The sequence below is a fragment of the Aquarana catesbeiana genome, linkage group LG04 (genome assembly GCF_042186555.1).
Source record: "Aquarana catesbeiana isolate 2022-GZ linkage group LG04, ASM4218655v1, whole genome shotgun sequence".
Classification (NCBI taxonomy): domain Eukaryota; kingdom Metazoa; phylum Chordata; class Amphibia; order Anura; family Ranidae; genus Aquarana; species Aquarana catesbeiana.
In genome coordinates this window covers 124,468,758-124,490,620 of record NC_133327.1, presented here as the reverse complement: position 1 = coordinate 124,490,620, position 21,863 = coordinate 124,468,758, and the positions used below count along the sequence as shown (strand labels likewise).

The window sequence follows — 21,863 nt, the reverse complement described above, 5'->3', positions numbered from 1 at the left end:
TGACCTCCGGAACATTTCACCCCCTTCATGACCAGGGCATTTTTTTGCTATTCAGCACTGTGCTACTTTAACTGGCAATTGCATGGTCATGTAACACTGTACCCCAAAAAATTTGTTATCATTTATGTCACACAAATAAAGCTTTCTTTTGGTGGTATTTGATCACCGCTGAGTTTTTTTATTTTTTATTATATAAATGAAAAAAGACCGCAAAATATGGGAAAAAAACACCATTTTCTACTTTCTGTTATAAAACATAGCCAATTAAAAAATTAAAAAATTGAATTTCTTAATAAATTGAGGCCAAAATTTATTCTGCTACATCTTTGGTAAACAAAAATCCCAATAAGTGTATATAAATTGGTTTGTTCAAAAATTATAGCATTTACAAACTATGGTATTTATACTTGAATTTACGCAGCTATAGATACTATACTGTATGGGTGGTGAAGAATGACTTATAGTGGCACTGTGATATAGTGGCAGGCAATCTGAAGGTAACAGATACTATCTAGGAGGATCACTAACTGACACTGACGTTGCTAGTTACACTAATACAGTGATCAGTGACAATACTATACAATGACACTTTACAGTATTATCACTGACTGACAATGGCTGGGAAGGGGTTACCATCTAGAGGCAGTCAGGGAGTTGACTGTGTGCCTAACAATGTGTAATTTGTGCAATGTGTGCTGCTTTTACTTTAATATCTGGTTATTTATTCTCCTTGCTTGTTCCTATAGATTGCTGTTCCTATGCACATATTGTTTGTCAACACAGAACTCTGTATGATTGGACAAAGCCGATCATGCTGTGTCCAATCAAGTACGTACAGGAATGTGATTGTGCCTGTAACTGCCACCCGCTCACAGCATATTTAATGTGAGCTTTCTGCAGGAGTTTAAAAAATAATTGAAAACCTAATAACTTTTGTTTATTTAGTCTTTAGTTTACATTTCTGTCATGTTTCTATTTCTGTCTGTGATCCTCACTTCCTGTAGCTGTGTCACCCTTACAAGAAAAGAGAGGTGCAATTGTGAATGGAATGGGAAGGCAAGCCAATATTAAAAACATTGTCAAACGTTCTAACCCTTACTCACTCTATCAAAAATATGGTTTTATTTTTGTCTGCATATCTGTTGGGAAGTTTTCCAATCACTTCCTGCATAGTTGGCAACAGTGTAAAAAATGTTTTAGGGGCATTTTTTTGGCTGTAAGCGGAGTCACATTATAATTAGGGGTGGGGCATGCGTTTGTAGGCGTGGCATAGGAAAAACAAAACATGCAGGGAGCGAAGCGTGCTGCGCCCAAAATGGGTGTGGTTTACGTGAAATCGGGGGTTTGGCTTAAAGGGGCGTGGCTCAAAGGGTGTGTGGTTAGAGTCTGAGATGAATGAGGGATGGAAAGGGGAAAAGGGGGTGAGAGGGAGAGAGATGGAGGGACAGCAGCCCCAGATCCTACACCACAATAGAAATGTGTATTCCAGAGTTTAACAATCAGCAAATAAAGATACTCTAAACACCTGGTGTTAGCACTTCAATCATCCCGGCACCATGGTTGTTATGGTGTCAGGATGATTGAAGCACATTATTTCTATTATTTCATTGTATTATAAAATGAAATCATTCAACTCACCATAATACCATAATGTCACCTGCCACTGTTGCACGCCACCAGATGCCATCAGGTGCCCCCAGCAGAGTCCGTCCTTACATCAGGTGCCCCCAGGGGAGTCCGTCCTTACATCAGGTGCCCCCAGCGGAGTCCGTCCTTACATCAGGTGCCCCCAGCGGAGTCCGTCCTTACATCAGGTGCGCCCAGCGGAGTCCGTCCTTACATCAGGTGCCCCCAGCGGAGTCTGTCCTTACATCGAGTGCCCCCAGCGGAGTCTGTCCTTACATCGGGTGCCCCCAGCGGAGTCCGTCCTTACATCAGGTGCCCCCAGCGGAGTCCGTCCTTGCATCAGGTGCCCCCAGCAGAGTCTGTCCTTACATCAGGTGCCCCCATCAGCGGAGCCTTCCTCACATGTGTGTCCCCAGCAGTGGAGCCCCTCCTTACATCTGTGTTCCCAGCAGCGGAGTCCCTCCTTACATCTGTGTCCCCAGCAGCGGAGTCCCTCCTTACATCTGGTGTCCCCATCAGCAGAGTCCCTCATTACATCAGTGTCCCCATCAGCAGAGCCCCTCCTTACATCTTGTGTCCCCAACAGCGGAGCCCTCCTTACATCTGTGTCCCCATCAGCAGAGTCCTCCTTACATGTGGTGTCCCCATCAGCAGAGTCCTGCTTACATCTGTGTCCCCATCAGTCCTCCTTACATGTGGTGTCCCCATCAGTCCTCCTTACATCTGTGTCCTTATCAGTCCTCCTTACATGTGGTGTCCCCATCAGTCCTCCTTACATGTGGTGTCCCCATTAGTCCTCCTTACATCTGTGTCCCCATCAGTCCTCCTTACATGTGGTGTCCCCATCAGTCCTCCTTACATCTGGTGTCCCCATCAGTCCTCCTTACATCTGGTGTCCCCATCAGTCCTCCTTACATCTGGTGTCCCCATCAGTCCTCCTTACATGCCCGTTGTGTTCCCATCAGTCCTCCTTACATGTGGTGTCCCCATCAGTGGAGTCCTCATCACATCAGCATCCGTCCCCATGTGTGGAGTCGTCCTCACATCAGGTGTTGTAAAAAATCTCTTGACCTATGCAGAAGCTCGACCGCATCACTTCCGGTGCAGCTCTGTCACTCATACAGCTGTTGGTGGGGCTTTACCGCTCATGCGCGACTCCACTGCCCTTAATCCCGCATGCACAGGAGCTATCCGCAGTCAAGGAAAATTATGGTCTTGAGCGGGTGGGTGGAGACGGAGAGATGGTTAGAACGTCAGCACCAGCCCCGCCCACCCCACCCCACTAACCATGTCCATGGTCGAGAAAAATTATGGACTTGAACGGGCAGGCCGAGGCAGAGAGTTGGTGGGAGGGGGAGATAGAGCGGAGCTTGGAGAGGGGGGAGGGCCCCCCGTGCATAGCATTGTCAATGTACATTGTTCTGCCCTCAAATGCATCCACTGTGCTCATCTACCACTTTGCCCATCAAACGCAGCCACTGTGCCCATCAAATGCAGCCACTGTGCCCATCAAACGCATCCACTGTGCCCATCTGCCCATCAAATGCAGCCACTGTGCCCATCTGCCACTGTGCCCATCAAACGCATCCACTGTGCTCATCAAACGCATCCACTGTGCCCATCAAACGCAGCCACTGTGCCCATCAAACGCATCCACTGTGCCCATCTGCCACTTTGCCCATCAAACGCAGCCACTGTGCCCATCTGCCACTTTGCCCATCAAATGCAGCCCCTCCCACCAACTCTCCGCCTCTGCCCGCCCAAGTCCATAATTTTTCTCGACCATGGACATGGTTAGTGGGGTGGGGTAGGCGGGGCTGGTGCTGATGTTCTAACCATCTCTTTGCCTTCGCTCGCCCGCCCTCTCGAGACCCTAATTTTCCTCGACTGTGGAAAGCTCCTGCGCATGCACAATTAAGGGCAGTGAAGTCGCGCATGTAAAGCCCCGCCAACAGCTGTATGAGTGACGGAGCTGCACCGCGAGCTTCTGCATAGGTTGAGAGATTTTTTTTACAACACCTGGTTTTTCATGTGTTCAGTAGAGAGGGGAGGCCTCCCCTCTCCACTGAACACAAGGGGATTAGTCCTCACAGCGGCAGCGGCGACCATCTTCTTGTAGCCCACTGGCTGTTTTTGCTAAAACATTCCCGGTTTTTCCAGGACAAAAAGCAAAATCCCGGGAATTTAATCGGGATGAGCTCCGATCAGGACGAGGGTCCCAAAATCGGGATTGTCCCGGAAAATCGGGACTGTTGGCAAGTGTGTTCCCATCCAGACAGGAACTGAAAGTGATACAAAAGTCATGTTTTTTCTCCTTTAAAAATAACAAACATGTTATACTTTCTCTGTGCAGTTTCGTGTGTCCATTGAGACACAGAGCCGTGGCCTGCCCCCTCTCTCTCCTCATTGGCTCGCCGACTTTGATTGACAGCAGCGAGAGCCAATGGACCATCGCTGCTGTCTCAGCCAATGAGGAGGGAGTGTCCTGACAGCCAAGTCTCTCGTGCAACATCGCTGGATCGAGAGGGGGCTAAGGTAAGTATTAGGAGGGCTGAGGGGGCTGCTGGAAACAGAAGGTTTTTTTATCTTAATGCATAGAATGCATTAGGGGAAGAAACCTTCTGCCTTTACAACCACTTGAAGAGAAATCTCCCCAATAGGGACACAGACAGCAGTAAAAATTTGAAAGATGCTGATTTATCCAAAATTAAATGGGTTTGGGCTTTTTAGATATTTTTAAAACCTGAATATATTTATACATGATTTTTTTACCTAGAATTCATACAATTTTCCAGTTGAATCCAAGGACTTTTTGTTGCTGTACATAATCCCAAAAATAAAGGACACACAACCTCAATTATAACAATACAAACATTTTATTATAGCTTAAGATAGATAAAATCATTCCATAAAATCACACTTGATATTGCAAAGCTATCCCTGGAAACACTGTTCCCTGCTATTGCTATCCACACATCTCCTTCATACATAGCAGTGACATAACACATGTATGTTACACAAATAACCAATTTAGTTCCATAGGAAATAAAGTGGTAATGCAGGGAAGTATCCAGAGGTCCCAACATGTTTTTCAGTTTAGTGCTTCATCAGAAGATCACAGATTACTGGATAAGTCTGTATATGTAGCACTGCATCTGATTAGGGAGCAGCCCAAGATTGTATGGAAAGGGATAAAGTGTGGAAGACGAAATGGAGCCCACACTGGTTTCCGCTTAACATAGACCCTTCTGTAGTAGGTAACTGTATATAAGGAGCTAGACTTTCTTCCTCAAAAAGTGCAATAATCACCGTAAGGTATGCAGATGGCAATGAGTAAAAAAGTCCTCCCAGGCTACTCTCTAGTAATGCTTGAAAATCTCATTCTCTGTTTGCAATAGATCTTAGGACAGCCAACAAATGTAGAGAAGGCTGGGCTGCATGTCAAAAACCTCGGGCCTAATGCCAAAGTTGTGTGAACATTGTGGGAAAAGGGTCCCTATGCATCCATTTAACGTACAAGTATACTGGTGTCAAATGTGTCCAGGCAATGACTGGCTTCTTATATCTCCCTAGTACTCAGGTAGCAGGATTTTTTCACTGCATTTACTAACAATCTTTGAAGTGGCTTTTGTTGCCATGTTCATATTAAGCAATACAATCATAGAACTTCCCTCTTACTTTCCTTTTCTGAGTATGTGTTAGAGGGAACATTGCTACCTTATTCATGCATGGAGTAAACAATGGCAGGGAAAATTGTGGCACTTAAAGTGTAAGTAAACCCCCCTATCGTTTTCAGCCAAGGAACCTGCCATCTTTGCCTCTGTTTAATCTACAACTGTCATGATGCTGCACATGTGATCAGTTTAGACACCAGCCATTGGATGGTTTGACAGTTTGGTTGAGAGCACAACCAATGGGAGTGTTACATTTCCGTCACGTGCCGGAAATGAAGCGGTTTTATGGATGGGTTTACTTCCGGTTTAAGAGAAAAGAAAAGAAAAGAAAGGTAGTTGGTTATCTTTCATGCTGTCATTTACTCTGTACTATTTTTTTAGAAAAGGGATCCTTTAAAACAGGGGTTCTTATCCTTTTACAGACCCCCAATGGATTGCCCATTATGTCCCTATACCCCCTTCCCTAAACGGATAAAATCATCAACATCAGAGATACCCATATGAGATGTCAATAGCTTGATTTTACTTTACATATGGATTTCTAGGAACAGAAATGTTAAGGATTTTAGCATATTTATTTATATAAAAACGGAAATCACAAATACACAAGCTCGCTACAAGTAGGGGAGTTTTTGTTGTTTTTGAGCAATCGAGGTACAGCTACTGACACTGTTGCTTGCATGTCACCTTACACATCAAGTTGATGTCGTCACTTTCAAATCAGATTCAGTAATGCATTCCTCTTGGCTGCTGAGCTTGTGTAAAAATAAGCTTCACACAAGCTAAAAGCTAAAATACTGGTCTTTTTATGCTCCAGTCCATTCCAGATTTCATTATTTTGTTCTTATTCAACCCTGAAGAAGGGTGGCTCTTATAATCCCCAAAACACGTAGGATTTTCTTGGTGCAATAAAAAAAATTATAAATAGATAACATTTTTAAATGTGTTTTTTTTCAAACAAAATCTTTTGAATAACATTTTTAAATAAAATCTTAAAAAAAATGTGAGACTTTACAGGTGGAGTGTTACTTCTACACTCATCTGTAGAAAAAAACAAACAAAACTGGACAGCTATTTTTCAGTCAATAGAATGTTTTCTATGAACGTAGCTCTTAAGATACTTACAGGCTTTTAATGTCTATTTTCCTTGCCATTTCATTACTGGAGACTTCTAGTTGCTGTGGATAATTCACTATTTTCTACTTTGTATTGTGATTGTAGAGCACATTGACTCCAATTAGGAGAAAAGTGCAAATACAGAGCAACGTCGTGTTGCATTAACAGAATATAAATAAGCTGACACTTGCCAGCTTGCCATACTTCCTAATGGGCCTCGTCTCTTGTACTGCATTTCTCCATCTCATCTTTATTATTCGTCCCTGCTTTTTATGCCGATAATTCTGTCTCTTTCATTGTCGCTATCAAGTACAAGATGCTTTTCAATTGTCACTTTCATCACGGCATTTCTATAGCAACAGTAAAATCCCAGCTTAGCATTCACATGGTTTTATTTATTTATTTTGTTGTTGCCTTGTACTGGATTTGCTCACAGACTTCTGACAGCTCATATTTCAAATTCTAAGTCACGACGAATAAACAGCTCAGGGAAAATGTGACGGGCAGGTAAATGTCTGGCTGGAGATTACTAAACATTGGCTTTACAAAAACATTGCATGACCATTTTGAAATGTTTTTGTGCTATGGCTCTTTTTGAAAAGAGGTCCACCATGACCAAAAAGAACACAAAACTTTTCTAACTTTTTTAAAAATGTATTTTTCACATTGCCATCAACTATTCAATTATGTTTGTATTTTTAATGAAATCCTCATTAAAGTGGAGTTCCACCCACTTTTACAACTCTTCAGCATCCCTCACTAAACTGTGCACTGTAAACGAATTGGATATTTTTAAAAAAATTTCTCAGCACCTACTGTACATCTGCTGTATTCGTTTTTCACTTCCTCCTCCCTGGCCGTGGCCCATCGCATCATTTCCTATTTGCAATGCCTTTTGGGAAGGGGTGGCAACTTCCTCTGACACTGCCGTTCCTATGGAAACCTGACCTGAAACCTATTACACTGCTTGTGCTGCACTGAGCATGTGCGAGATCTGCAAGGATGAGATGCAGGAAGAAATACAGTCTGGCTTCAGATGCCCACACTTAAGATGGCCACGGCCTGCTGTAAGTTTATAAAATAACAAACTACTGCTATAAACTAACAAAACAGACCTTAGTTTACAGACTAACTTTACTAGAATACATTAATACTTGTGTATTATAGAGGTATTTTTATTTAAAAAGTATAATTTCGGCCGGAACACCACTTTAAAAATATGTTAAACTTGTTGTTCAATTACACATGCTTTATAATCTGTTTCAACACTACTTGTCCACATAGAGAAAGAGATCATTTAGCCTCCATCCATACCAATTAAACCTATTACACACATAGAATGTCATATCTCTATTGTGTTTAACAAACACAACAAAAGTTTTCCCAGCACACTCACCGGCTAGCTAAAAGGTGATTCAGTTGCAGCGCTATACAAGTCATTCATTCATTCAAAAAATGCACTGTCTAAAAATTTGCATCAAATCAGAGGTTTTAGTTGCACAACATTTGCAATATATGTGGAAGCCACTCTGCCTCGTGAAGGCCACTCTGTAAACTGTCCTAAATCTAATCCTTAAGAGTCTCCATGTGTTGTATTTAATGCAGCATATTTATGCCGTCAGTGGGTGGTCTCTCTCTACACATTTCATGGGTCTACTTCATCAGTCGAAGCACAGGACCCTATAGATCCAAAACACTGTTGTTTGTTGCATACACTCTGTTTTAGCCAAACTCCTGAACTGTGAACACTGTGAAAAAATGTAGGCAGAGGGCAAAGGACTGCTTACCAGTATTGCCTATAGGTTAGCTGTGGCTGATTTGTTTTACCTACTACTGACTTACCATTCCTTGTTCTGCACTGTGTCTCATGGGGGAAGGATGCTGTATTGGCACAGGAGCAGAACTTTGCTTTCTTTTTTCAGAACTGCCACCCCTCTGATGTTGGGTGATCTGATGACTGATGTGGGTAATAAACAAAAAGCAACAGGAGAGCTGGAGGAAGCAGATCCACAGAAATAATTAAGCAGAAAGAGGTAGATTATTGAATGGAAGGTCCTCAGGATAGAGATATAGGGCAGTAGTTGGACCAAGAATGTGAGCCAGTGCCCGGTTTAGGGATCATGACCTGATTTAAGATGATTAAAGGTACACTTCAAGTGCAGAATGAGGAGATTGGAAAGCTTCTTGTAAAATAATGCAGTGTATCCATCTAGGCCTGACCTTTTATTTATCTTGAGGTGCTTAATAGGTTACTGAGAAGGAGCTGGGGCCAAGTAATGCTGAAATTCAGAAAAAAAACTTCCAATGGGTTGGTAGTGAGAAAACTATGGCACATACGAAGAGCGATAGGTTTTATCCAGGGAGTGACATGGCACAAGCGTTTTGCCAGCATAGTGCCAGGCTTATTGCTTTGGGTGTAAAACTTTTGGTTAGCCCAACGCAGCTGCCTTTCCAATATATCAGGAAGGCAGAGGTTCAGCTCAGTCCTGATTCTATCCAGGCAAGATTTTGTTTTGAGGGGAGGGGCGGAGCTTGTGGGCTTCAAGGGCTTTTCGTCTGTTCTAGCTCTAGTGGCTGTCTACGTTGTTCTATCTTCCATCACCTCTGAAAGACTAGGTGTATCAAATAACCTTGGGCAACAGTCTTGTAGGCTTCCAACACTTTGGCCAGCGAAACGAATGATTGGACATTTTGCTGAAAGTAATCAATGGTAACAGAGCACAGTTTAGCTTAGACTTCAGAGTGTGACAACAAAGAATCATTTAAGGTCCATGCAGAGGGCTTGGATTTCTGTATCAGGGATCTTGAAAGTGTAACTACTGGATCAGGATCTGATCGGGGCATGGTAAGAATTGTTGCTTTAATTCATTCTGGGAGAAAAGTACACTGTATCTACAATGGTGAGTACAAGTATTAAGGTTTAAGAGGAGGAATAGTATGTGTAGTCCCTCGAAAGGGAGTGTAGTTCCTTACATGCGTCTACTAGGCCAGCCTTGATAAAAACGTTCAAGGAAGCATTTTGAGTCCGGGTGTGGTCAATGACAAGGCCAGAGAATTTGTCTGTGGTTGGATGTGTGATTAAGTTGAAATCGCCACAAAGTAAAAAGACTCCCTTGGCATGAGAAACAAGCAGTTCCAGGAGAGGAAAACGGAAGGATATGGTGCTGACACTGGGGGCATAATAGCCTAATATGGTCACATGGATGCTCATGGAGTGTGCCTTGCAGAAATAGGTATCTGCCTTGTGGGTCTGAGAACTGCTTTTGGCAGGCAAAATTAAGGACTTTACAGAAGGCTATTAGAAGCCCTCTATGCTTAGTGGTGGCTGAGGCCATATAGACCAGCGAAAAAGAGAGATGGAAAAATCTGGGTGTTGAGCTGGTTGAGAAATGTGTCTCCTGTAGGCATGCTAGATCTCTTCTTTGGAAGTGCAGATAATTAAAGGCTATCTTCTTTTTAGAAAATGAGTTCAAACCCTGCACATTAAGGATTAGGATTTTGAGGGGCATGGTGGGCAGTGAAGCAAGAGAACTGACAGTATCTGTGAGAAATTAGACCAGGAAATTAGGTTCCTTGATGGAATCATACGGGGGAATGGAGGAAGATAGGAAGAAGGATCAGAAAAAGGTATTGCAGCACAGATAGCATGAGGTAAAGAAAGTAGTATTGGTAGAGAGACAGAGAATCCTACTAGGAAACTAGATAATCTCAATCCAAATGAAGCTCAGGAAAAAAACTGCACCCAGAAGGAGACAAGTATCACTGAGTGGGCTAGGGACCGTGAGGTATGGTGGAAAAATTCTGACAAGATTAAGTTAACAACAGTGAATTGCTGATAAGAAGACCATGTATGGTAAATGCCAGAGGATCATGAATACACATGGGGCTCGGAAAAACAGCATAGCTAAAAGAAACATTCAAAATTCAGAGTAGCTGGTGATGCTGTGGCCTGGCCAGGCTAAAGGAGAAGGAAGGAGGCATGGACCCGGAGGCCCCTGATGGGGGAACCAGGGGTGCAACCCCCCCACCCCTTGGCATGATTGTGCAAACATTCTAATGCCCCATACACACGGTCGGATTTTCCGACAGGAAATGTGCAATCGGAGCGTGTTGTCAGAAATTCCGACCGTGTGTGGGCTCCATTGGACTTTTTCCATCGGATTTTCCGACACACAAAGTTTGAGAGCAGGCTATAAAATTTTCCGACAACAAAATCCGTTGTCGGAATTTCCGATCGTGTGTACACAAATCCGACGCACAAAGTGCCACGCATGCTCAGAATAAATAAAGAGATGAAAGCTATTAGCTGTTGCCCCATTTATAGTCCCGACCTACATGTTTTACGTCACCGCGTTCAGAATGATCGGATTTTCCGACAACTTTGTGTGACCGTGTGTATGTAAGACAAGTTTGAGCCAACATCCGTCTGAAAAAATCCTAGGATTTTGTTGTCGGAATGTCCGATCAATGTCCGACCGTGTGTATGGGGCATAAGAGTTTCCAGAAAATGAAATAACAACAAAATCATACCATGAAGGTAATGTATCTGACACATCCAAAGGAGGAAAATGGCAAAATTGTGTATGACTGCGGGTAGCACACAGGCTAGACCGTTCTGAATATTGTGTGATGAGGAAGGAAGAAGGGGGTGGGTGGTGGTAAAAGGGGTGGTTGGGAGGGAGGAGAGGAAAAGAGGAATCAAGCTTAATGCGTTGGGGGTTTTTCCAGGCTTAGTTCGTGGCCTTCGAGCACTGTTGTGGCAGTGTCCATCCTGCATTCCAAGGATGCTGTGTGGTGGCCAATTTCCTGGATCTTGCTTTTGAGATCCAAACTGATGGCTATGGTTACTTTGGCCAGCTCATCTTCTACAATTTCCTGGAGGTGGGAAAGAAGATAAGTGTCTGGGGAGCTGCCGGCTGCAGTCTGTTCCTCCATGAACAGGTCTTGGCTGTCCTTCGAGCTGGGTGTTAATTTGGGCAAACTGCCATTTCTCATGGTGCCAGACGCCATCTTAGCGGGTGCAGGACAGACACGTGGAGTGGATGGGTCAGTGGGTTTCCATCAGCTTTTAGAGTGCCAGTTCATCCCCGACAGGCTGCCAGCATAAATGAGAGCTGTGGTGTCTACAGCACGGGGATTTTACAGTGTTGTAGACACCACAGTTTAGTGGAGCAACTTAAGAAGTCTATTCTGGGTTGCTGCACGCATGCGCCCCCTACTCTTTTGGTTTTAGATACACTGTAAGAAGATTTTCCATAACTGACTTTTCTACAAAGCAGCCATTTGTTGAAGGCATCTCATAAATGTAGACGTTTAATTCCATCCCTGCAATGTGCTGTGATTTCTTTTGGAACGAACTAAAATGATTCAACCACTGATATATGTATAGATTTGTCTTTTTCTTAACTACAGGCTGGATAGTTTATGGAACTAATCTTGAGCAGGCATGAAAGAGATTTAAATTTTTAAACCCTGCCGATGGAAAGTATATAATGTGGCAGTGAACTCAGTTGGAGCTCAGCTTTTAAATAACTGGCAGCCGGGCTCATTATTTGTGGTAAGTAACATTAAGACATTACAGGGCCCAGTTTGGAGTCCATTTAAAGTGGCTTGTTGTTAGTGACAGATTGAGACTGGCTTAGCATTATACCTTTCTCTTTAGGCCACTGTAAGGACAATCATTTATTTGTACTCTGTCTGGCAGAGGTGTCATTAGGGCTGCCTTGAGGTCTGAGTGTGAAAGGTAATTGAGAACACAGCACTGCCATTTGATAATTAGGTTGATGAATCATAACTTTTTGCTGGATTGATATAGTGGAGAGCCTTTAGTTATGGTTGACATATTTTAAAAGGAAATTGTGGACAGTTATGACATTTTGCTAAGTCCATTATGGCCACCTGCTCTCTTTAACGTATCAAATGGCAAATGAAAAGTAATGTGTTTATTTATTCTTAATATAGAAATTGCTCAGGTCCTGAAGTGAGTTTACCTTTTCTTATATCTGAAAAAATCAGAAACTACACTTGTAGAATGTGGAAACTTCAATGCTAAGATATAAAGCCATTGTTGAAAGTGGATATTTTTTTATTGGATGTTTAGGTTTTTAAAAAAAAAACCTGGAAAGGGTAATTCCAACATTCTAGAAACTTACTTTTTTTTACCTGCTCTGTGCAATGGTATTTCACAGAGCAGTGTAAATAAAAGTGTAAATAAAATTTAGCAATTACTGTGATGATCAACGTGAGTGGTCTACTGGCTAGATAAATGGTGAAAAACAATAATCTACTAGTGCTGATAGATGAGCTGCTACATCCACCCATTTGTGTTCCCAAAATATGCAAACAGTATAACAATGTGAAAAATATTTTTGCGCAGGCTCTTAAAGTGTATCACAAGATTATATATAAATCTGCCAGTAAAGGAAAATAAATCATATGTACAATTATACACATATACAGTGCTTCACATAGTGTGGTGTGGTGCAGAAAAATATAAAATAATGAACAAAATGATAGTTCGGTCTCCAACGGTGATGTGCCAAATATAGTCAAAATTTTCCCAATAAAGTTCTGTTTTTGTGCATATATACAGTTGAATCAGTGTGCTTTCACCTCCTCGTGTCACCTCTATGCTCCCAGAACTCTCACCTTAAAAGGCAATAATATACAGTAAGCATTATGATTGTAGTGTTGAAATGATGTTACATCAATCTTGGCTTGTTCCAGAGTATCCAGGTGATCCCTTGGTGATGGTGCCTTTAAGACTCCTACTCCAACGCTCAATCCTCATGTTAGGGTAAAAGAAAGTGATCCCCCGTGGTGTAGTATTTTAAGACCATGAATTTTATTAAAATAGTAACTCTTACATATAAAAAAAACCTTGTGCTGTGTAAATCCAGTCACTTGCCAGCCTCTTGCATCACTTCCGATCCGAGATGCCCTACGCGTTACGTCCCGTCATGTGAATTCATCGGGGGAGTTAGCAGGAGCAGGAGTTCTCACTGTGCTTTTCTTCACTAGTCGGTTGCCCTCACTGTAATTTGAGGTTTGAGTAAGGTAGCAGACACAGGGGTATTTAAAGTGGTTCTAAAGGGAAAACATGTTTTACCATAATGCATTAAGGTTAAAAATGTTCCAGTATTATTATCATCCCATAAATACTTACCTGAGTCATCACTTGATTTATCGCTGTGCCAGTTTGCAGCAGCTCTCTCCTCTCTCGTACACAACAGGCAGTAGTGGGAGCTAATGACTCCTGCTGTTGCCAATCAAATTCTGGGAGCAGAGAGCGGGGCAAAGCCGCACTTGTATGTCTATGGACACACAGAGCAGGGCTAGGGAACTTACCTTCAGATGTGCCACCATCAGAAGTGGATTCCTAGGGTGGCACATAGAGAAGAGGGGGAGCCCAGGGTGCCGATGGGGGACCCCAGAAGAGGAGGATCAGGGCCGGTCTGTGCAATACCATTCCACTGAACAGGTAAGTATAAACCTGTTTACTAATTTCTAAAAAAAAAAAAAAAAAAAAAAACAAGCAAAAAAACAAAACAAAGGTAACCACTTTAAGGTAAACAACTATATACCCATATTTCTCCCTATGTTATAGATTTATACAGCTCCATCATACTGTATATAGCACCATCCTGTCTAAGTTTTTCTTTGTTGCAGTTAAGCAATATTTACAGGTGTCATCCCTCCCCCAGCCTGTGATTGGACAGTAAAATGAGAAGCAGCACACTGACTAGCGCATCTCTCCGTCACTCTGTTCTCTCCTCCTTTCAGTATGGCTGATTGTACTGCAGCACCATTGATTGGCTCCTTGTGCTGTGTTTCCCTCCTCCATGTTAAGCTTTGCTGTATAGGGACTGTAAGCTGCACTAGATACCCACACTGCTTGTGTTAAAAAAATTAACTTCATTTTAATGCTATATCATTGCATACAGAGCTGCATTCATTTGTGTCTTTTATATCTGCATGGAATTTACCATTGAGGCTTGGTTCACACCTAAACTGGCCGCGGATCGCACAGCAACGCTGTCCGTCCCTGTTCTCCATTTCAGGGACGAATCAGGGCAGAATCTTTGCCTGAATTTGGCCCTGAAACAGAGGCAAAGACGCACAGTGTTTCTGTACAGTGCTCCTATAGGCCAGTCCGACCCTGCCTTAAAAACTTTTACTTACAAAGTAACAGAAAAATCAAATACAACAGCCTGCTTACTTTCTTCACCCTTCAATGTGTTTAGTATTCAAATGTTTGTAAACCCTTACATATACCCAGTAAAGTCACTATCCTCAGATAATACACAGAGATGAATTGAATACTACTACATAAGTTGAACCTGTTTATCTGCGGTCTTCTCTTCTCTACAGCTGTTCAAAGTCCATAATTTATATAGCTTGTCTGAGCTTTCAGAAAGCAGAGGACGGGGAGCTTATAGGGGTTGTAAAGTCTTAAGGTTTTTCACCTTAATGTATTCTTGCATTAAGGTGAAAAACCTTTTGTACTGCAGCTGCCCCCCCCCCCCCCCCCCCCGAGCCCCTCCCCCTTTTTCATACCTGAACCCGTTCGTTCCAGTGATGAGCACAAGCCCAGCAGCTCCAGCCTCTGTCTCTGACCTCATTGGATAGATTAATAGCAGCGGGAGCCATTGGCTGCTGTCAGTCAAATCCAGTGACACGAGAGCAGGGGGCAGGGCCAAGTCCTGCTGTCTGTGTCAATGGACACAGCAGCGGGACTCGTGAGTGTGCCCGCACGGGTGCCCCCATGGAAAGTGCCTCTCCGAGGGGGCACCCAGTGAAGAGGAGGAGTTAGGAGCACCGCCGGGGCACCCCAGAATAAGAGGGTCAGGGCTGCTCTCTGCAAAACCCTTGCAAAGAGCAGGTAAGTGTAACATGTTTGTTATTTAAAAAAAAAAAATGAACCTTTACAATCACTTTAAGTTACACTCTGCAGAGCTCAATGAGAGCTGATTGGATGGAAGGGACACAACCCACTTCACACCGCACACAGGAAGAAAGCTAAGGCTGTCATTCACAGACTCTGTGCTGGGGTATCCCCCCTGTCACATTTTTATCTCATGGTGTCAGGAAAACTTGTCAGAAATGACTAATGCAGATAGCAGAGGAACAAAGCAGCAGGTGTAAATGACACTTAGTGCTCTAGATTCAGACAAATCCACACTATTGAGGGACATGCTTTGTTCATATTTCATGTCAGAGGTTTACAACCACTTTAAGTGCATGATAAATGGAAGAGCAACATCATTTATTTTCAAATCACATACAAATGTTAGTGGGATGTGGAGTCAGATAGTATGATCCTCTGTCAATAAATGACTGGTTCCATTTGGCAGATTCATAATCGTTTGAATTGTCAGTACAATAATAGCCTGTGTAGTACTGTCTCCATGTAGACCACTTCAGCCAAGTGCTGCTTATAACCTTTACAGTGACTGTGTAATACAGCGGAGGGGAGGGGGCCAAAGTAATGTAGAGCAAGAAACGCTCAAGTCTCAGCATATCTCTCATATCTTATGTGCAAAGTGCAGTCGGCTTTCTTTTTTTTTTTTTTTTTTTTTTACCTCCCTTGACATTTGGGCTTAGACCAATTGTCACCAATGTGTCACCCTGTAAAAATACTCAGTATGCAGGTTACATGCCTTGCTTCAAAAATAAATACACAATAAAATGTATGTTTTATGCGCGTAATTCTTCTTGGAAGTAGGTAAAAAAATAGAACAAACAAACTGTGGTTGCATTGAATCTTATGCATTCCAGAGCCAGCCAGTCAATGAGGCCCAACCTGCGACCTAGTGACCACAACCAGACCCTTTTGCATTTATTGTGCGACCCATTAGCCTGTTTTTGTGCTTACTCAAACCAGGGACAAAAAAATGTTCTTTAGAGTGGCTTATAGTAGTTAAAGCCTAAGTTTAGTCAAAAAAATAAATAAATCAGCACAAGAGACATTTCTTGTCCCTTATGCTGCTGGCTCCTGCTTTAATTTAAATCTACCTTCTCTAATTTACCCCCACCCCATCCATGCCATGATAATCTTCCAATGTGAAGAGGGGTTAAAAGAGGTGAGGGACCTGTCATATGCACCCTTGAAGAGTGCTGATGATGCCTGCTCTTTGCACCCAATTTCATCATTCATAGAGGCTGCACTATAGCTTCTATAAATGAAAAGCGCTCTATGAATGGAGGAGACAGATTTTCATTCATCTGCCCGTCCTCCATTCATAAATAGCTTTTCATTCAAAAGAGCCATAGTTCAACCTCTATGAGTTGAAAAGGGGGGGGGCATAGTCAGTACCTTTGATTACTGTATATGACAGGTCTCTCGGCTCTATTTAAGCACGGTCACACTGAAAGATTACAGGGGCAGGATATGATCGGAGGGGTAAAACTTCAACTAAAGCAAGAGCCAGTAGCACAAAGAACACATTGGATTGATAGTTAGTTGATGCCACTGAAAAGTGTATTGTAGTGCTCAGAAAAGAAGATGCATTGGGATTGATTTACTAAAAGCAATGAGACTGTGCACTTTGCAAAGTGCAGTTGCACTCTGCAAGTGCAGTTGCTTCAGAGCTTAGTAAATGAGGTAAGGCTTCACTTTACAATACCCAATCATGTGCAAGGAAAATAACAAAAACAGCATTTTTGCTTGCACATGATTGGATGATGGAATTCAGCAGAGTTTCAGCTCATTTACTAAGCTCTGGAGCAACTGCTCTTGTAGAGTGCAACTGCACTTTTCAAGTGCACAGTCTATTTGCCTTTAGTAAATCAACCCCATTGAGTTGTCTTGGCACAGTGTGTTTACATTTAAAATGAATGTTGCCACAACACACCCTTGATCACATATTAATGTGCATTGCAGTAAGTCATGGTAAAAAGCACATATTACAGTACATCAGTGTGGATGGGCCCTAAAGGTATATATTTACTTTAAAAGTTATATTTCTTAGTAAAGGTCTTTCATTAAAAAGCATGATTTTCTAAAAGAGACGTACTGTATATGAACTATAGCAAGAAGCAGTGAGTAGGCAAATGCAACACCCATGGCTTAATAAACACATCTCTATTTAGACAAAAACTTTAAAGTCTGCTAGGATGAAACGCATTGGGGCGGAGCTTGATGACCTGACTGGCAGGCATATGTAATTAGCAAAAAAGGTCTGCACACCACTATTATCTAAACTTTTTAGCAACCAACAATAGATTATATTTCAGGGTGTTTAAACCCCTCCACAGTGTATCAATCTGCTAGTACAATATTTATATAATAGTAAGCACGCATAACAAAAATACTTTTGTAGTAAAATTGTATTAGGCATATATGTTCATATATCCAGGTATGTCATATCACATCAAACATAATACAGCATAGGTATTTGCTCCACTGTTAATTCCAATCTATAAACCAAGAAGAATGCACACATTTATATAGGTAAAGTGAGTACCACTAAGGCAGGCCATAGATTATGCAATTTTCTTTCCTTCCACCATGGGTTGCTCAATTCCCCCCATGAAACACATCTGGACTGAGCTTGGTTATGTGAATGGCTGGCATAGCCTTGGTAAGCCTGGGTAAGCTCGTAGGGAATCACTACTGCAGCAGGCAGCATTTTATGGGCAAGCTGTGGATGGAATGAGACATTTGCTGTTGCATAGACAAATATTATATATGGTGATTGTATACGCTAATTTTATGTGAGTTGTGATGATTTAATTACTACTCTGTAGATGTCAGGAGCCATGAATCAGACTGAGAAGAGAAATGCAGTAAAAAACGCACCTTTTAATATAATGGTAAGGATGGAACAGATCAGTAAACATGGTCAAAACATAAGTCAGGGACCGGTAACCAAAGCGGGTAGTCAGACAGGCCTGTAATCAGGAAACCAGAGATCAGCATAGTCGGAGGCAGAAGAACAGGATCAGGAACCAGAAGGGACATCAGCCGGGCAATGTCTTTCACAGGAACACAGCAGAGATTCTCCAGATATGTTGATCAAAGCAAAGGCAGGAAAGGAATGAACAAGGCAGTTTAAATAGCCAGAAGGGGCCGAATGTAGATTGGACTGATGAGCAGATGATAATAACCAGACGAGCCACTGAGGGATCAGTGATTGCTGACAATTATCTGGCAGCTGAGCAGCCTGAGCACAGAGAAGGAAGCTGCTAAGAGCCCAGCCCTGTCAGTAGGATTTAGCACTGTGTATGATTTTACTGCTTTTATCTGGTAATGATAACGATCAAGAGATCTGAAGAGACGCGGAGATTGTATCAGAAGAGGAGACCTCTGGATATAGGTTGGAAAGACTTGAAATAAAAGAAAGATTGTGATCCCAAGGAATTTCATAAAAAAGCACCCTAGACTTTCCATAATTAGAAAGGCTAGTGATTTGATGAGTATGTTATCCATTTTGAGTGCATGAACTCGCAATTATACAGGAAGTGAATAGAATTGAAAAAACTCTTCGGTCATCCAAGATCATGTCACTTTAGGGTGTTTTTACAAAGACCCTAAGCCTCTTTCACACAGGCTGCTGGGAGTGGTAAAAACTGGCCCCTGATCACCCACATAAAGTCTAAAATACAGCTGAAGGAAGCTGATTACATACCATGGTCACGGTGCTGTGTGTCATGGCCACTGCAAATTTATAACAGTTGGCCGGCAGCACTACCTGTCAAAGTCAGCCATTCAAGTGCATGTCACAACTAGGAACCACATGCTTGCCTTGCAATTGTGGTGCAGTAGCCCTATTGTAAATCGCTCTGCAAAAAAGAAAGAGCATGGGCTAGTGTGAGCCTAGTTTTTTTATGTTACTTGAGGAATATTCTAAAGAGAGTTTTTTGTGTCACTTTTGATTCATTTATGTAATGTTGGATGATAACATGAATGATTGAGACTATTCAGGAGCGCTACATTGTGTAAATGTATTTAGACAAATATCAAAACTCATGAGTTAATACACACATCTCTACTTCCACAAAAATATGCGGCAAGACCACTTGGCTTTTAACTGTAAATTGTATGGAGATCATGATCATTCTTTGGCCTTTTCAAAGCCTCCAGAAAACACTATATAAAGGCAATCACCACACACTCTAACAATGATGATGGCCCAGATGCAGTCTATATAAAGTATGCACATACATAATCCATAAATAGGAGCACTCCATGGGACTTGGCAACAAAGATAATATTCAAAAACATTGTTTTATCAGGTCTGTGTCTTGGGAAAGGCAGGCTGCGCTTTTCCAAAATGTTAACCTACACTTTTGAATATTATCTCTGTCACCAAGTCCTGTGGAATGTGCCTATTTATGGATTATTAAACATAAATCTGTGATGGGGGAAATAAATGAGGCCGACTATTTACTGGGCTCTTTCATTGATTTTAAAGTATCTTGAAAGTGTCACTTTTTAAGCCTGCTTTAATTTAGCCTTCTTATAGTTTCCTGCTTTCCTTCCCAGGCCTGTATAAACCTTTTTTACTTGCCTAATCCTCCCTTCTGGCAGGAGAGGAGTTAAACAGCGTTGTTTAATCCTCAGCAGAAAATTCATTGTAGCTTTAACTGAATTATTGTTGCCCATCTACTGCCTAGAGGCTACTGGCTTGTGGATTTAACTGGGAAAATGACATGAATGTGGAAAAGAGCCGACGTTTTATCTCCTCCTCCTGTGCTAATCACATTTATTTAAACGCTATTGCCAGCAAATAAAAAAAATAATTTGCAACTTTCACAATGAAATCTTTTGATAGGAAACATAATTTTCACTTGGTGTCTCCAGCCGTCAATACATCGAGACTCGGTGAATGTGGCTTTTATATGCAGTACCCAAACATTGAATTCCCTATACTGGCGGCTCTGAAAATCAAAAATTGAATGTATTTTTTCTCTCTGCAACTAGATGCATAGATTACCTTTAGCGGAAGATCCGATCTCCCATCTTGCAGACAGTAACCAGTAAACTGATTAAATTCCACAAGTCATGTATACATATTATTATCTGTGTGGAAGTGTTTTTCAAAAGTAATTGCTTTGGAAATATGGAACGAGGTGTAAATCTTCCTCTCACTCCTGGAAAGATAATCTTGTGGAGATAAATCCTTAGCTCGAGAAATGATGAGCTTTTGAAGAGTGCTGCACTTAATTCATAATAAAAGGGAAACTAATTTAGGAGGAGATTAATCTTTTATTGCTTGGCAAATTAGATATATAAGGACTTTGCATGTCTTTTTTTTAAGGTGAATAGTTATTAAAAGTTGCTAAAAATACCTCTCGGGATTGAGATGTTGTGTTAAAGGCTTTGCGGTGTTGAAGGTCAGCATACCTTTTAACTGAGCATCCTGATTCTTTGTAACAGATTCTTTGTGGATTTCGTCTATAGTGCTTATAGAGGTGCTTTTTTTTATATGAAGCTATTATGGTGGAATAATCATCGTGGAAATATGGCTAAAGAGCAAATCAAAGCAAGTAAAATCAATGAGTGTGCTAGTAAGGCTATCTAGGCAACCACGTTACCTAGCTAAATTTACCTGTTAATTTCATTTTAATTGCATATAACTTTTTCAATGCTAAGTTGCACATGACTTGATTTGGGTTTGTGTCAATTGCCAAATGCGCCATGCTTTCAGGTTCATTTAGCTTGTATCTGAGATGCTTTCAAGTTCCACTTTTGGGGAGAAAAGTTGAAGCAAACAAAAGTCCATCAACAATGGGAGTTTTTTGGCAGGGACTGCAGACTCTTGCATGTAAATAATGTAATGTGTATCTACAACACTGGGTGACACAAATGAGAATCTCTGGCTTTTGAAATCACAGGCTTGGAATTAGTTGTTTAGGTGTTTCCTGGCAACTAAAGGATGTTACATTCCAACGTGAAAAAAAAAAAATATATATATATATATATATATATATATATATATATATATACAGTGGGGACGGAACGTATTCAGACCCCCTTAAATTTTTCACTCTTTGTTATATTGCAGCCATTTGCTAAAATCATTTAAATTCATTTTTTTTTTCCTCATTAATGTACACACAGCACCCCATATTGACAGAAAAACACAGAATTGTTGACATTTTTGCAGATTTATTAAAAAAGAAAAACTGAAATATCACATGGTCCTAAGTATTCAGACCCTTTGCTGTGACACTCATATATTTAACTCAGGTGGTTGTCCATTTCTTCTGATCATCCTTGAGATGGTTCTACACCTTTATTTGAGCCCAGCTGTGTTTGATTATACTGATTGGACTTGATTAGGAAAGACACATACCTGTCTATATAAGACCTTACAGCTCACAGTGCACGTCAGAGGAAATGAGAATCATGAGGCCAAAGGAACTGCCTGAAGAGCTCAGAGACAGAATTGTGGCACAGATCTGGCCAAGGTTAAAAAAAAAATCTGCTGCACTTAAGGTTCC

The 21,863-nt window shown here is 41.7% G+C and overlaps 1 protein-coding gene across 3 annotated transcripts in view; it reads left to right on the top strand.

Moving 5' to 3' along the window:
• Positions 1–21,863, top strand: part of EPHB1 (EPH receptor B1) — a 453,260-nt gene that overhangs the window by 419,341 nt on the left and 12,056 nt on the right. The gene's annotated exons all lie outside the window — the stretch shown is intronic.